This window comes from Salvelinus alpinus, chromosome 2 (assembly GCF_045679555.1).
Source record: "Salvelinus alpinus chromosome 2, SLU_Salpinus.1, whole genome shotgun sequence".
NCBI classification, from domain to species: Eukaryota; Metazoa; Chordata; class Actinopteri; order Salmoniformes; family Salmonidae; genus Salvelinus; species Salvelinus alpinus.
Window position 1 is genome coordinate 126,756,650 of NC_092087.1, and position 16,174 is coordinate 126,772,823.

General features: G+C 44.3%; 1 long non-coding RNA gene across 1 annotated transcript; it reads left to right on the forward strand.

The window, feature by feature from the left end:
• Window positions 1-5,511: 5,511 nt before the first annotated feature.
• LOC139568678 (uncharacterized) lies at window positions 5,512-8,230 on the forward strand. The gene is made up of 3 exons (XR_011673647.1): window positions 5,512-6,229; window positions 6,760-6,810; window positions 7,201-8,230. It is a non-coding gene; the product is annotated as an uncharacterized lncRNA (long non-coding RNA).
• The last annotated feature ends 7,944 nt before the right edge of the window (window positions 8,231-16,174 follow it).

Below are 16,174 nucleotides of genomic sequence, written 5' to 3' on the forward strand. Positions count from 1 at the left end.
GGCTCCAGTGGGGCACATCATGGTAGTAGCATTGATAGCCTGTGATAATACTGGTTGATAAACAGGAAGATGATTCATCTTGAGACTTTTTCTAGTCCAGTAACTCAAGCAGAAATTCCATGTGTAACTGGTATACGCGTCTAATTAGAGATTAATGAGAAAGTGCGTACACATCACATAGTGGCTTATACTAGTACAGTATCAGTGATCTCATCTGGTCTAATCCCTACCTGCTAATCCAGCCAGGTTTTAGCAGGCGTCTAGGAAAGACGTATGGGCAGCGGACTGGAACAGGCTAACAGGCTAATGCTAACGCTACGCTAACTTGGCCCCTCCGGATTGTGGGACAGGGAGCCCCCATGAGCTGTTCATGCTGACCCGGCCTGCCTGCTGGGTGCGTGGGCCAGGTTGATCATGTGCACCACGATCCTGATCATCTCGACCCTGTCAGTCATTCTGCGCAGACGATTCAACAACCGAGTCAAACCGTGAGTACATCCAAGCCTACCCACCGATACACGATTCATCCCTTTACATTCCCTGCTTGCCAGTGTCTGGCGTAGAGAAACTGGTCTAGAGGGAGAGCTCCAATCCCGATCATGCTCTGGTTGGGGGCACCAAGTTTGTCTGAGGGCTCTAGTCTTGTTTGATGGCTTTATTCTTGTGTGGGATTTGCAATGAGAAAGAGTCCGTTTTGCCAGCACTTGGGCTCTTCAGTTCGAATCATTTTTATTGAATAATTTGTATAAAATAATGATCTCCCAATCATTTGTCGTCTCCACTCTCTATCTCTATTATGTGTGATGAGTATAATGCCAGTACGGAGTACACCAGAGGTACTTGTTCTAGTTCCCCCAGCCTTATGGCCCTCCCTGTCCTTGAATGTCATCTCACTGTGACTGTCAGAGTCTGGGAAAGAGGCAATTAAGTGGTGTGATAAACACCAGGGGTCGAGGGTTGAATTGATTCAAGGTGATTTTGTGCTGCGAAGCTGGCGCCGTTAGTGTGAAGTGTGCTCAGTTAGTTCCCTGCTGAATGTCATGTTGAAGGACAGCTCTTGGAACAACCAGTCTGGGAAAAACCAGAGGTTTCTAGTCAATATTAATTGTTAACGCCACGGTGGCCATAAATCTCAAGATCATGGGGAGGGAATCAATTGTGGTACTACAGCATGAGACCCTAAATAACAGACGATCTCTTCATGCAAAGCTGAGAGAAGAAGGAAAGCTCAGCATGTGAGGTTATTTTGTTTTGAGATTTGAGGAATGTAAAAACACCACTATGATGGATGGATTGTCTATAGAGGCTTGGGTGTGGTGGTTTGGATGGCAAGCTGATGCCAAATACCAGCCTGTACCCGGTGTGCCAGCCTCCCAGTCAACTCTGAACTCAAAGCAAGTTGGGCTATAAGATTGTTTACAACAAAAGAACGACCCAAGCTTCCATCGCCTCACGTGTTGTTTTGTACCATTATGACTCATGGTTTACTGTCAAGCCATTAAAATCCATCCCTAAAATGCTTGTCAAGCTAATCTTTGAGATAATCTTTCTCTGCTCACATTTGTCTAACTGCGAAACAAGACAACAGGCTGTGATCGGTTTGAAAGGTTTGAGTTGAAAAGTTGAGGGTAGACATTATGGCGTTATTAGAGTTCAAGCCAGTTTGCCAGGGAGGAGATGGGACAGCCTGTTCGCCATGAGATTTACAACCAATGTGAGCATTCTATTGTGTGATCAATTTGACTGGGTGGGACAGTGCTACTGTAGTGTTTCACCATCCAATCTGATAGTCATAGTCTTAGATTGGCCTGATACACTATTGGGTAACACTTTATTTCAATAGGCCATCTGTAGATGCTCTACAGACTACTTGCAGACTATCAGTAACATTTCAAATAACTATCTACTAACCCTAACCCTAGACCTACCCCTAACCTTAACCCTTATCCATGCTGTATCACATCCGGCCGTGATTGGGAGTCCCATAGGGCAGCGCACAATTGGCCCAGCGTCGTCCGGGTTTGTAAATAAGAATTTGTTCTTGACTGACTTGCCTAGTTAAATAAAGGTTAAATAAAAATAACCTTAAAATAAAAATAAAAACAAATAAAACAAATTAAATTATTCTAACCCTAGCCCTGACCCTTACCTAAACCGTAACCTTAGCAAGCAGCTGCTTATCAACAGATAGTTTGTTGATAGTATGATCATCTGTAGAACATCTACAGATGGACTATCCGGACTATCCAAATAAAGAGTGACACGCTACTGTCCTTGGAGAGCCTTGTTGCTGGAGAGTTGAGTAGAGAGAGAGAGGCCACTGAGGACATTCTCCTGACAGTCCTTCCCACAAGCACATACTTACACAGACAACATTATAGACACTCCTCAGCCACCCACAGTATTACTCTCACACAACCAGTCCAAAGAAATAACACACGTTTAGTAATAGTACCTCTTCAGCAAAATAAAATGACCAGATACACTTGATTTTGTTTTTAATGACGGCCTACCAAAAGGCCTCCTGCGGGAACGTGGGCTGGGATTCTAAATAAATACAATTCAAAAAAAATGTAGTGAAATGTGTTGTTTTACAGGGTCAGCCATAGTAGTATGACACCCCTGAAGCAAATTAGGGTTAAGTGTCTTGATCAAGCGACTTTACACCTTATGGGCTCAGGTATTTGACCCAGCAACCTTTCAGTTACAGGCCCAACGCTCTAACCGCTAGGCTACCTTCCGCCCTGACACCAAGTTTACTATGTAAGAGCATTCTCTCATCAGCATTCCCCATCAGCTCAGCACATGGAGATGCCACAGGGCTGGGCGTGGCAGGAGTGGTTTGAGTATATTCAAACATCTCCCGTGGGACTGAGACCCAACAACACACATCTTCTGTTTACCCCTGGAGCTGATTAGCACTCTCTCTATGAACCTCTGGCCTGCCGTACAATCTCTGGAGGCTTGTTTTAAATCACGTAAACACACACGAGCACACACATATACAGGCATTACAAGCAAAAACAGGCTGCTTGACAGATATGCTCGGGTAGTAATTCTCTCCTCTGTATATTGAACACTGACTACATTACAAGGACCAAACATTTTCTATGCAGATTGTGGAACACTCCTACCCACCAACCGGGAGACAGTGACACATCACTTTGCATTGAACCAAACTGACTGTGCTTGAGCAGCTAAAAGGAGAATCCCCCTCAAAAACCAACAAAGCAACCAAAAAGCATGTCCTCAGAGTAATCTGTCTCTCTCTTTCTGGCAGGAAGTCACTGAGTCACTGAGGTAATGGTGATAGCCCATGCCAAAAAGGCGAGCAGTCACCATACTTACACTTAGAAATCCCAGAGGTATTCAGCTGTGGGAGTTTATCTGTCACACTCTCCTCTCCTGTGCTAATACGATCTTTCACCTGCTGTCCACCCACCTCTCCATCCCTGCTTTCCTCTTCTCTCCTCCTTCCATCCGTCCTTTCAGCCATCCGGACGAGCTGGGGGAGAAAGAGATGGCATACGTGCAGAGAGAACTGCAGCCCGTGGAGAAGTGAGGCTCCCCACGCTGTCAGGCATCAGTTCCAGGTACATTACTACTGTGAAGTTGGATGTACGCCAGACCGACAAAGCCTTCTAAAACACACACCTGTCATCCTCTTCGGCCTCTAACGGAGTTCACCTGCAATTTGTGAGTAAACAATACAGTTTGTTGTGTCTGTAGTAAAGCTGTAGTTCAAAGAGGGGTTTAAATGATGCTGTGGGAAAGCATACCTACATCAAAGACCATCAAGCACAGGAGGCATACTGTACAGCACCAGTCAAAATTCTGGACACACCCACTCATTCAAGGGTTTTTCTTTATTTTTACTATTACTAAGACATCCAAACTATGAAATAACACATATGGAATCATGTAGTAACCAAAAAAGTGTTCAACAAATCAAAATATATTTTAGATTCTTTAGCCACCCTTTTCCTTGATGACAGCTTTGCACACTCTTGGAATTCTCTCAACCAGCATCACCTGGAATGCTTTTCCAACAGTCTTGAAGGAGTTCCCACATATGCTGAGCACTTGTTGGCTGCTTTTTGTTCCCTCTGCGGTCAAACTCATCCCAAACCATCTCAATTGGGTTGAGGTTGGGTGATTGTGGAGGCCAGGTCATCTAATGCAGCACTCCATCACTCTCCTTATTTGTCAAATAGCCCTTACACAGCCTGGAGGTGTGTTGGGTCATTGTCCTGTTGAAAAACAAATGATAGTCCCACTAAGCCCAAACCAGATGGGATGGCATATCGCTGCAGAATGCTGTGGTAGCCATGCTGGTTAAGTGTGCCTTGAATTCTAAATAAATCACAGACAGTGTCAGCAGCAAAGCACCCCCACAATATCACACCTCCTCCTCCATGCTTCACGGAACTACACATGCGGAGATCATCCGTTCAGCTACGCTGCGTCTGACAAAGATCTCAAATTTGGACGTGTTTCTTGGCCCAAGCAAGTCTCTTCTTCTTGTTGGTGTCCTTTAGTAGGGGTTTCTTTGCAGCAATTCGACCATGAAGGCCTGATTCACGCAGTCTCCTCTGAACAGTTGATATTGAGATGTGTCTGTTATTTGGGCTGCAACTTCTGAGGCTAGTAACTCTCATAGTTTTAATGTCTGCACTATTATTCTATAATGTAGAAAATTGTCAAAATGAAGAAAAACCCTGGAATGAGTGAGTGTGTCCAAACTTTTGACTGGTACTGTAAATAAGAGGTCAAGCTCAATAGATATGGTTAACGTTGAACCATATCTACATATCACTAGTTGCTCCAACAGGTGGAGAAAGAGCATGAGAAAGACAGGCTTGTTATGGCAACAGGTTCAGGAGAAAGTATAAGACCTGCTCCCTCTGGTTTCAATCCAGTAAATTAGTCCAATTAGAATCTGGAACCGCTCTTCCCCAAATGCATCTGGCTGGCTAGTCTTTGTGTTTCCATGGTAATACCAGCGAAGCTTCCTGGATGGTATCACTAACCACCCAATCAGAGTTTAGACTTAGTGCTAGTGAGGTGCCGTAGGCTCCGGGGCCCGCATTCACAAAGAGTCTGAGTAGGAGTGCTGCTAAAGGATCAGTCTTGCCTTTTAGATCATAATGCGTACGATTATACGGACAGGAGGGACCCTACTCTGAAACACTTTTTAATACAGGCCCTGGATTTACTACACAGAGACTTGGTATGACTGTAGTAGTGGATACTTTAAACAAGTGTCCAGGAGTCGACCCAAAAGCATTTTAGTCCCAGGTGGCAGTGCATCAGGCTAGCTAGGCACGCTAAACTCTCATGGCTAACACGTGTGTTTTATAGTTCAGTCTATGTACTTATACAAGACAGTCTACTGGTTTAAACTTTCTGGTTGAAATTCCTCTTTTCAGATCCTCGGGCAGCAGCAACCAGTTGTGAACACACGGAGAAGGTGACCAGGCTGTATGGAAGGAAAAGGAACAGGTGAGAGACCAATTATTCTAGTCTAGTCTTTTCTGATTTCCAAAATTGTTCTCTATATTACTCATCCATATAACCCCACTAATAGCTACAGTTTGTAATAATTATGATTCGGCAGCAGTGCTAGGACAGTAAATCATTAAATCTGTCTTCACATCAATAATGGGTCTTTCTTTTGTCAGATCGTTTATAATGCAGAGAGAAATAAATAGATAGATCATCTTTCCCATAGATCAAAGCCTTCTCTGTTATATGGCCAGCCCAATTACACAGCTAATTGAGGTTGAAGTAGCTTTGCAGATATTTGAAGTTGACTAAGTCAGAGATGGTTTAGCCTTACAGCATGCCTGGACTAGGGGCAGCCTTACAGCATGCCTGGACTAGGGGCAGGATGTACTGAATGGCAATGAAAGAGCCTTGCCCTAACCAGAGGAACTCGACTCTAGCACACAGTGCAGAGTATCAATGTCTCGACTCAAGTTGCAAATACAGAAACAGTGTCAGTCACCTGAGACTGATACGAGGGGGTGGTCTGGCCAGAAACCCCCCAGCTCTGTTTGGGCCATTTCCAAACACCAGTGGACTGGAACTGTCTGGGAGTCAGAAGGGAGAGAGCGGATGCTTCTTCAGCATGCCTGGAGCAGAGGATAGAAGGGTGGCTTGTGCTCGCCTGCCAGGGCACTGGAGAGATGTGGAGGAGTGGAGCATAGAGAAGAGACAGAGCCACAGAGTAAGAAAGATCTCACCTGAAACTTTCTTTTTCCATCCCTCACCTGCACAATCTCTCTGTGTTCTGTCATCTCAGGCAAACTACCAACACTACATTGTTGCGTGTGTGTCTGCTACGACCTCTCTAAGGGTTACAACTATACCTTGGAAGGGTTTTACTCTTATGCTATGCTACCTTTACTTATGCTGTTGATCAGCCTCTGTATTGTATGTGACTGTGTGATGAGGTAACTTAGAAATGTCACTTCATCAAGACTTGAGACTTCTGGGTCACAAGAACCAAGGGTACGCACAGTTACTGGGGAGAAATCCAGCATGCGGCTAAATGTTTCATGGCAACGCGAAGCGGAAACGGCTCCCTTTGCAAAACTAGGTCTAGTGTGATAAAATGTGGCACAAAGAGATTCTGTTTGGCAACAACGTCTCGCTCTCTTTGAATGATTCATGTCCTTGCGTGTCAGCTGCTTATCATCCCCTTGTCTGCCTGATCTCTCTTTTTCCTCTCCATCTCTACCTCTCTCTCTTTCACAGATGTGGGTCCAGGATGTCGAAAATGTCCTCAGTTCAATGGCTAGGCAACTGGTGAGTCGATCCAAGTCTCTGTGTGATTTTGTGATTACCACTACTCTAGCGGACATCTGTGTTGTTTGAAGTTGAATTCTGGAACGTGTTTCAAAGGACAACTTCGTCTTTGGCGATTCCCTGTACAGAAATATTTACACATTGATTTATCCTGTGTCAGCTGATAAAGACTTTGAACCATGTGGTAAAGGAGATACGTCTACAGCCTGAAAACTCCATACTCAATAGACAAAATAGTTACAGTTTGTAGTAGTATCAAAAAATGTGTTTTGCAGGATGGTCTCGTTGCTTTTAACCTGTGTCACACCATTGTTGCAGACAGTAGCGTTAGTAAGTTAGCTAGTCAGCAGCTAACTTACAAACTAACTGCCTCCCTCTTCCCTCTCCCAGTGTGCTTCCCTGGATAAATATCCTCGCCACGAGCCTGGGGATGGCTCAAACCACTTCTCCCCTTCCTTCCAAGACTGGTTTGCCTCCCGTCATCCAGCCCTTACTTACAGACAGCTGTAGTTCCTCTGCACCCACAGACTGAAGAGCCATGGAACATATTTCTCAGCAGCTAAAATGGACAATGGCGGAATGAAGCCTTCGTTATTGATTGACTTGAAATGTTTATTGGTGTGAATCATCTAGAAAGCACCATAGGTAGTGCTGCCTCAGAGGAGGAGTCAAAGATATTCAGTTATATACCAGAGCTCATGAAAATACATTTCTACCCTTGTCTGACTCTCTCCATTTCGGGGTATGCATTGAAAGCAAAGAGGAACAAAGAGGATGCAACCGTTCCAAAGCATGATGTCTACTCCTCTATGATAAGTTGCTGTTTGACATTCTGGAGAGGTGTAATCATATAAAGACACCGATGTCCTCCAAGAGTTGCACTCTAATAAAGGATGATGGAAAGTCAAACAGAGACCAGAGTTTACAGTCTGGCCTTCTCTGGTCCAAGAGGCTAGAGACCAATTCTTCCCTCACGCCACCTTCCCCTCAATTAAATGAACTTGTGATTTATCTGAGCTACTCTCTGTTGTATCTTTGTCTGAAAATGTTGGAAATCTGCCAGTGGAAACAGGACACACATATCAGTCTGTACACCACATGTTTAAAAAAAATAAGAAAAAAAGGCAAGTTCGGGGACATTAACTTTGACCTGCAGACCACTTGACTAAGTATCCATTTGAGAAGTTATTGATTCTATGGGATGCTCTGTGGCTTAGGAGGGAAATGGGACTGTGTGGTTGGTAGTTGAATGATTTCTTGGAAGCAGATATGATTTGGTGTCTATATATAGGGTCTCAACAGACGGAGCAGTGCGACCTGTACTGTGTCAGCTGACTTCCTGGTCCCAAGTCTCCTCGGCCCCCAAATGAGATCCAAGACGCCATGCTTCCTGGCTGATTAAATAAATTATTGAATCCTTGTTGTTGCTGTTGATTTTCTCCTGTTGTCCTGGGGATTTAATTGGCTTGTTTGTTTTCGTCCGTCAGCGGCACAAAGGGAAGGTAAAGTTAGTTTTTTTTACGAAAAAGTACAAAATGCATTGCCATAAAGGGATTTGGGCAGCATTTGGATTCACTCTATTAAAGGGACATTTTCAAAATCATCTCCAGTAAGTCGGACCCCAGTAAGACTAGCTGTCGCCATTGGCGTCGGCTAATTGGGATTCTAATAAATAAAAAAATCTAAGCACCACCCCAACATTAACATATGTGAAAAATTCTATGCTTCTATGTTTTGTAGCAAAAAAGATAGCGGAAAGTAAGTGTTTCCAATGATATCATCAACCAATTAGTAGACAATTACTAGGCAATTATTAGGTAATGCCTACTTATAATTGCTTAAAATCACACTAGCTTCTGTCCTCCTCTGGGTAATTTGACTTCAATACATAACCTAGGAGGCTTATGGTTCTCACCCCCTTCCATAGACTTACACAGTAAAAATGACAACGTCCGGAGGACGTCCTCAAACTTATCATAGCTCTTGCAGCATGAACTGACATGTTGTCCACCCAGTCAACGGATTAGGGAATGAATCTAGTACTGAAAGCATAAGCTACAGCTAGCTAGCACTGCAGTGCATAAAATGTGGTGAGTAGTTGACTCAAAGAGAGAGAAAGACAATAGTTGAACAAATTAATGTCTTCCTAAATTAAGGAGAGGCACGAGAGAGAGAGAGAGAGAGAGAGAGAGAGAGAGAGAGAGAGAGAGAGAGAGAGAGAGAGAGAGAGAGAGAGAGAGAGAGAGAGAGAGAGAGAGAGAGAGAGAGAGAGAGAGAGAGAGAGAGAGAGAGAGAGAGAGATATATATATTTGGATGTATTTTTTAAACTTTCACTTTCACTTAGCTAGCAAATGCAGCACCCTAGTTTAGCCTACTCAAACACCCGGGTAAAACAGAGAGGGATGCTATATTAGCTAGCTGGCTGTGGCTATCCAACACTCAAACTCTTCCAAGTCAAGGAAACTTTTGGGTTTTATTAATTTATTACTGCTAAACTGCTTTCTGACTGTACACTGTACTGCATGATTGTAGCGGGTTTTCTAACCCATTGGTTTTAGTAGTTCTAGTTGACTATGACATGACAACGATGTAGGCTGTGTGTAGCGGTTAGCGGTCCTAATATGAAGGTTCGGCTTATACGTTTTTTTCCGCCTGGTCACAGAGAGTTGACGTGTTGTGCACTGAAGTTCACAAGCAAAGGGAAAAGGTGGGAGGAGGAGAGCGTGTAGATAGATAGTTGCGAGTAAAGTGATCATGCTGTTTTTATGTGGCTGCTATGAAAGTGAGCTGTTTTTGTGTGATCAGGGGTGTAGTCATTCCGCCAATTCTGTTGAAAAAGGTTTCTTAAACAGAAGCAAACGGAACGGAACGGGGATAAACATACCTGAATTTGTCCAATAGAAACTCTCATTTGCAACTGTTGGACTAATGATTGTAACCCTAGATCAGCTAGATGCAGGCAAGAGTGTGCAAGGTGGTTTTGAATGTCTCACTGTCTGTCACTTTGATTACTCAAAATTCTCTCAACCTGTGCATCTACGTTTTAGGCTAGGTTGTAGCAACCTCGTGATGGGTAAAGGGGAAATTAGAGTATCATGTAGTACTGACTGGACAAACTACCAACTCTCAACCGTACATGGCACAATGTCAGCCGCACCCAGCAGAAAATAATGGGGATAATATGTACCCTGTGTATCTCCCGCCCGCCTGCCAAGCGCACATTCTTAATCCGCCTCTGTAATCAAGAGGATGCAGGACATGCATATCAGGCGGAGAGTGGCGATAGCACTGGATGGCACATCTCTCTATCTCGCTGCCGGCACGATGCTCCCTAGTGTCTCAAATTAAGAGGTGAAAGCGAGGAGCTTTTGTGCAGTGAGCGGAGCAGAGCGGAGCAGAGGCTGCTGTGGGTAATGAGCATGGCCTTCCTGCTCTCCTCTCTCTGGCTGGCAGACCTGGAGAGCTAATTTAATGGCCAGAACTGAGGACAGGGCCATGCTGCTCTAATGGAACCTGATAGAGAGGGGCCAGGGGACAGAGAGATAGTTAGGGCCTATTATACTGTAAACTGGGTTATCCGAGGCCTGAATGCTGATTGGTATAACAGACCGTATACCATGGGTATGACAAAACATTTATTTTTACTGCTCTAATTATGTTGGTAACCAGTTTATAATAACAATAAGGCATCTCTGGGGTTTGTGGTATAGGACTAAGGGCTGTGTCTAGGCACTCCGCATTGCGTAATTCATAAGAACAGCCCTTAGCCATGGTACATTGGCCATATACCACACCCCTCATGCCTCATTGCTTAAACAGAGTCTGCACAGCAACTCTCAAATCAATGTATGCCCAGGTACTGGAGCCCATTGCTGGTCACACGTCTCATTAGCCTAATATTTGCGTGGGTCCAAGCCCAAACATTGATAAACACAAACAGAGATGGAGACAGAGAGTTAGGTAGAGACTGGGGGAAAGAGAGAGAACGGGATTAACTGATTGACCAGTAGGAGTTTTACGTTCCCGAGAGAATTGTCTCACCATGCACAATATTTAGTTGCTTTTTAACATTAATAAGGCAAGTGCAGAGCACATGAAGGCACTGGCACACATCCCTCAGCCTCCTACGCATCCCCCTTCCCTCCGGTCCTTGCCCCCAGGTTCCTCTCCTCTTCCCCCTTTTCCATTCCTCTATTCCTTTAACTCCTACTCCATTCCCTATTCTTCCTACCCCCAATTCCCTCTCCTCTACCCCCTCTCCACCCATCTGTCCCCCATTACTCCTGTCCTTGTAACCCACATGTTTTCCTCCCCTACCCTCCCTCCCTCCAGAGGGATTAAGGCCTGTGGATAACCCATCTCCTGAGGTAATCCTCACAGAGTGGGGCAGCATAATGAACCCTGGGCTGATACAGCAGCCTCCCGCAGCAACCCTCAAACAACTGACAAGAGGCTCTGCAGGCAATTACATCAGGCTTGAGGGCACTCAAAACACTCAGCCTCCCTCCACTCCGCAGGGGTCACAGGGTCAGGTGTCAGGGACTCATCCTTCTTCTATCCACAATAGCAAGGTATCCTTTCGATTCGGCTTTTCTTCATTCTCTCACTCATAGTTGCCACTTCAGGCACGAGGCAACACTCAGGGGCGCTGAGGAGCTGCATCTAATTGGCCTTGCATTAGCATAGAGAAATGACCCTCTGTGTTTGGCGGTGGAGGCGTTGAAGAAGCCTAACTAACAACAAACGTTCCAACAACTTTACAGAATGTTCCCTCGTTTTCCTAGGAACTTTCAAGTGATGTGCAAGGACTGTTTCCAAAAGACCATTCCCTAAACTGTCAAACAGAACTTACCCAGAATGTGGTTACCATGTTCTCAGAATATTCAGTATTAATGTTCTTGTCACGACATCAAAACTATGAAATAACACATATGGAATCATGTAGTAATTCCATGTGTTAAAAAAAATCAAAATATATTTTAGATTTTAGATTCTTCAAAGTAGCCACACTTTGCCTTGACAGCTTTACACACTCTTGGCATTCTCTCAACCAGCTTCATGAGGTAGTCACCTGGAATGCATTTCAATTAACAGGTGTGCCTTGTTAAAAGTTAATTTGTGAAATGTATTTCCTTCTTAATGCGTTTGAGCCAATCAGTTGTTTTGTGACAAGTAGAGGTGGTATACAGAAGAGGGCCCAATTTGGTAAAAGACCAAGTCCATATTATGCCAAGAACATCTCAAATGAGCAAAGAGAAATGACAGTCAATCATTACTTTAAGACATGAAGGTCAGTCAAGAACTTTGAAAGTTTCTTAAAATTCAGTCGCAAAAACCATCAAGCGCTATGATGAAACTGGCTCTCATGAGGACCGCCACAGGAAAGGAAAACCCAGAGTCACCTCTGCTGCAGATGATAAGTTCATTAGAGTTACCAGCCTCAGAAAATGCAGCCCAAATAAAAGCTACGCAGAGTTCGAGTAACAGACACATCTCAACATCAACTGTTCAGAGGAGACGGCGTGAATCAGGCCTTCATGGTCAAATTGCTGCAAAGAAACCACTACTAAAGGACAGCAATAATAAGAAGAGACTTGCTTGGGCCAAGAAACACAAGCAATGGACATTAGACCGGTGGAAATCTGTCCTTTGGTCTGATGAGTCCAAATGTGAGATATTTGGTTCCAACCGGCGTGTCTTTGTGAGACACAGAGTAGGTGAACGGATGATCTCCGCATGTGTGGTTCCCATCGTGAAGCATGGAGCAGGAGGTGTGATGGTGTGGGTGCGATTTGCTGGTGACACTGTCTGTGATTTATTTAGAATTCAAGGCACACTTAACCACATGGCTACCATACATTCTGCAGCAATACGCCATCCCATCTGGTTTTCTCTTAGTGAGAATATTATTTGTTTTTCAACAGGACAATGACCCAACACACCTCCAGGCTGTGTACGGGCTATTTGACCAAGAAGGAGTGTGATGGAGTGCTGCATCATATGACCTGGCCTCCACAATCACCCAACCTCACCCGAATTGAGATGGTTTGGGATGAGTTGGACCGCAGAGTGAAGGAAAAGCAGCCAACAAGTGCTCAGCATATGTGGGAACTCCTTCAAGACTTTTGGAAAAGCATTCCTCATGAAGCTGGTTGAGAATGCCAAGAGTGTGCAAAGCTGTCATCAAGGCAAAGGGTGGCTACTTTGAAGAATCATGTTTAACATGTTTTTGGTTACTACATGATTCCATATGTGTTATTTCATAGTTTGGATGTCTTCACTATATCTAGTATATATCTAGTTGGCGGGGCTTATTACTCTATTTTAATGTTTCTCCTTGATCACTATGATAAATAAAATAGTTTTTCTTGGGTGTACTTCGAAGTGCAAAGTGTAGCAATACAAGTGAAATCAGTCACTGACACAGACATGGGGCTGTAGATCGGAATACTGTGAACCAAGAGGTTGTGAGTTCAAATCCCAGGTGAGGACATAATAATGAATGTATAAATGTACATGCTTGTCAAATATGTAAGTTGAAAGCAATGTTGTTGTGTGTGTCCTTAACCTTGCCAACAGACAAAGAGCTGTGAATAGATCACTGGTTCACCAATCAAATAAAGTCACATGTTATTTGTCATATGCTTCGTAAGCAACAGGTGTGGACTAACAGTGAAATGCATACATATGGTCCCTTCCCAACAATACAGAGAGAAAGAAAATAGAGAAATAATAGAAAAGTAAAAATCATAATAATAAAAGTAGTAATAGCTACACAATGAGTGATGAGAACTTGGTTATTTGTTGGGGTACAAGGTAATTAAGGTAGATACTGTATGTACACATAACTAGACATAAAGTGCCTTGATGGGCTTACCAACAGTAACAAGGAGCAATGTGTAATGAAATATATATATATATATTAAAATGTTTCTATGGAACCATCAGACAACGTCCTACAAATGTTTCTCGGGACGTCCCCAGAACAAGCCAGGAACTAGACAAAAAACCTACAGGGGACCATGACAGAATGTCCTATGTTTTAAACATCCTTGGACACAAAAATGTTCTTGCAACGTCCCATGAAATGTGTCTCGAACATGAACATTGGATATTCTGAGGACATGGTAACCAAAACATGCTAAACAAGTTCTCAGAAGGTTTTTGCTAACATAGACAGAATGTTCCCATAACTAACGGAAAACAGGACACTCAAACATCAGGGGAACATTACAGGTAACATTACAAAAAAGTTTTCTCTACCTAGAATTGTTAGCTGGGAGGACCCTGCCTGCAAACTGCACAAGCAAGTGCCTGAGAAGAAAGACTGTAAAATATGACTTGATCAGTGCACTAGGCGAACTCATTTTAGACCAAGAAAACAGTAAACACATAGAAGTGCTGACTTGGATTGACTGCATTCGTGCTTTTCCACTGAGAGGCACATTAAGTGTGCTGATGGATTCCGGCTTCAGGGCTCCGATCAGCACGTCACACTGGATCTGGCTGAAGAGACGCCACACATCAGCGATACCCACTGGCCGCGGGTCTCACATCGTTGCATAAACGGGCTGACGTTCAAAGAGTTAAATGGAGTCACTTTAAATGAAACAGGCAAGTCGGTGCCGTCATTTCACAAGACTGCCTCCCACTCATACAGCATGAGTCCACGTGACACATATCAATGTGCATATCATCATTTTAGGCTAACCCCCACAAAACAACAAAGTCGGAACAACTCCCAACAACCAAACCAGGTCATGGGAATGAGAGTGACGAGAATGACCCAGTGCCACTACCACCCACCCACACGCAATGACTAGTGATCCCCCACCTTGGAGGGGAGAGCCTGGGCTTCCCCTGCCTGTCTCCCCTAGCTGTTGTCCCCCTCCACATCAAGGGCATGAGTCACCCTTCTGGCCTGACTCATCCCTCAGGCAGGCAGCCCTGGTTGGGATGGATGGGTGGAAGAGTTGAGGAGTAGGGGGAGAGAAGGCTGAGTGTCTGAAGAAACAGAGCAGAATTAAGGGGAAGGGGGCGTCAGAGGGAAAGCCGGGACGACAGGCGGCAAACCCTCTGTAAGTCCTCAGAACTAAGAGGCCCAGACGGGGGACTTTGTCTTGGTTGACTTCATAACTGTAGAGACATGACAGTCTCTCCCTGCCTCCCGCTTTGTGTGTGTGTGTGTGTGTGTGTGTGTGTGTGTGTGTGTGTGTGTGTGTGTGTGTGTGTGTGTGTGTGTGTGTGTGTGTGTGTGTGTGTGTGTGTGTGTGTGTGTGTGTGTGTGTGTGTGTGTGTGTGTGTGTGTGTGTGTGTGTGTGTGTGTGTGTGTGTGTGTGTGTGTGTGTGTGCGTGCGTGCGTGCGTGTTTCCTATAGTGATACAATGATCTGCCTCAATCTAAGTAACATAATAAAATAATCAGCAAAATCCCTCAATTAAAGCTAGAGATATCAGTCTCACCACTGCGGCTCAATCCACCACATCCGCCTATGTCGGTCTTCCACATCCCCGGTGGAATGTGGCCGAGCTACAGCGGTGTTTGTCAGACCATGAGACATCCTGGGAATCGGTCTTCTCATGAAAACGTCTGTAGCGTCAGAACGGCCTACAAACTGGCCTACATACTGTAATGACCTCTGTATGGAAAGGGGAGACTCACACGAACACGATGGTGAGCTACAAACTATTATGATCCCACTATGGTAAGGGGAGACTCTGACAAACACAATAGTGTTCTCCATTATGCTCTGCGACCTCTCGCCTGAAGGTAAACAATAGAAACGAATGGAAGTAGGGAGGTAGTTTTGTGCCAACAAAAATAAGGGGTTAAATGTGTCTTTAACACAACAACAATATTTCCTGAGCTTTCTTATATCTCCTTGATATAGGACATACACTTATAAACCTTATTCTTTATGGTGCATTTTTTACTGTCTTTTTTGCCATTTATGTCACGATCGTTAGAATGATTGTCGGACCAAGGTGTAGCGTGAAATGGTTTCATCATCTTTATTCGAGTGAAACGCACAGAAAACAATAAAGAGCAAAACGAACGTGAAGCTATGCAGTGCTCACAAGCAACAAAACATAAACAAGATCCCACAAAAACCCAGTGGGACAAAGGCTGCCTAAATATGATCCCCAATCAGAGACAACGATAAACAGCTGCCTCTGATTGGGAACCATACCAGGCCAACATAGAAAACAAAAGCACCTAGATAGAAACACCCCCCCCCCTAGTCACACCCCGACCTAACCAAAATAGAGAATAAAAAAAGCTCTCTATGGTCAGGGCGTGACAATTTATGAATGTTTTATTCAATGCTTTTCTATGGGCTGTAGTCGTAAAGGCCAAATTCAA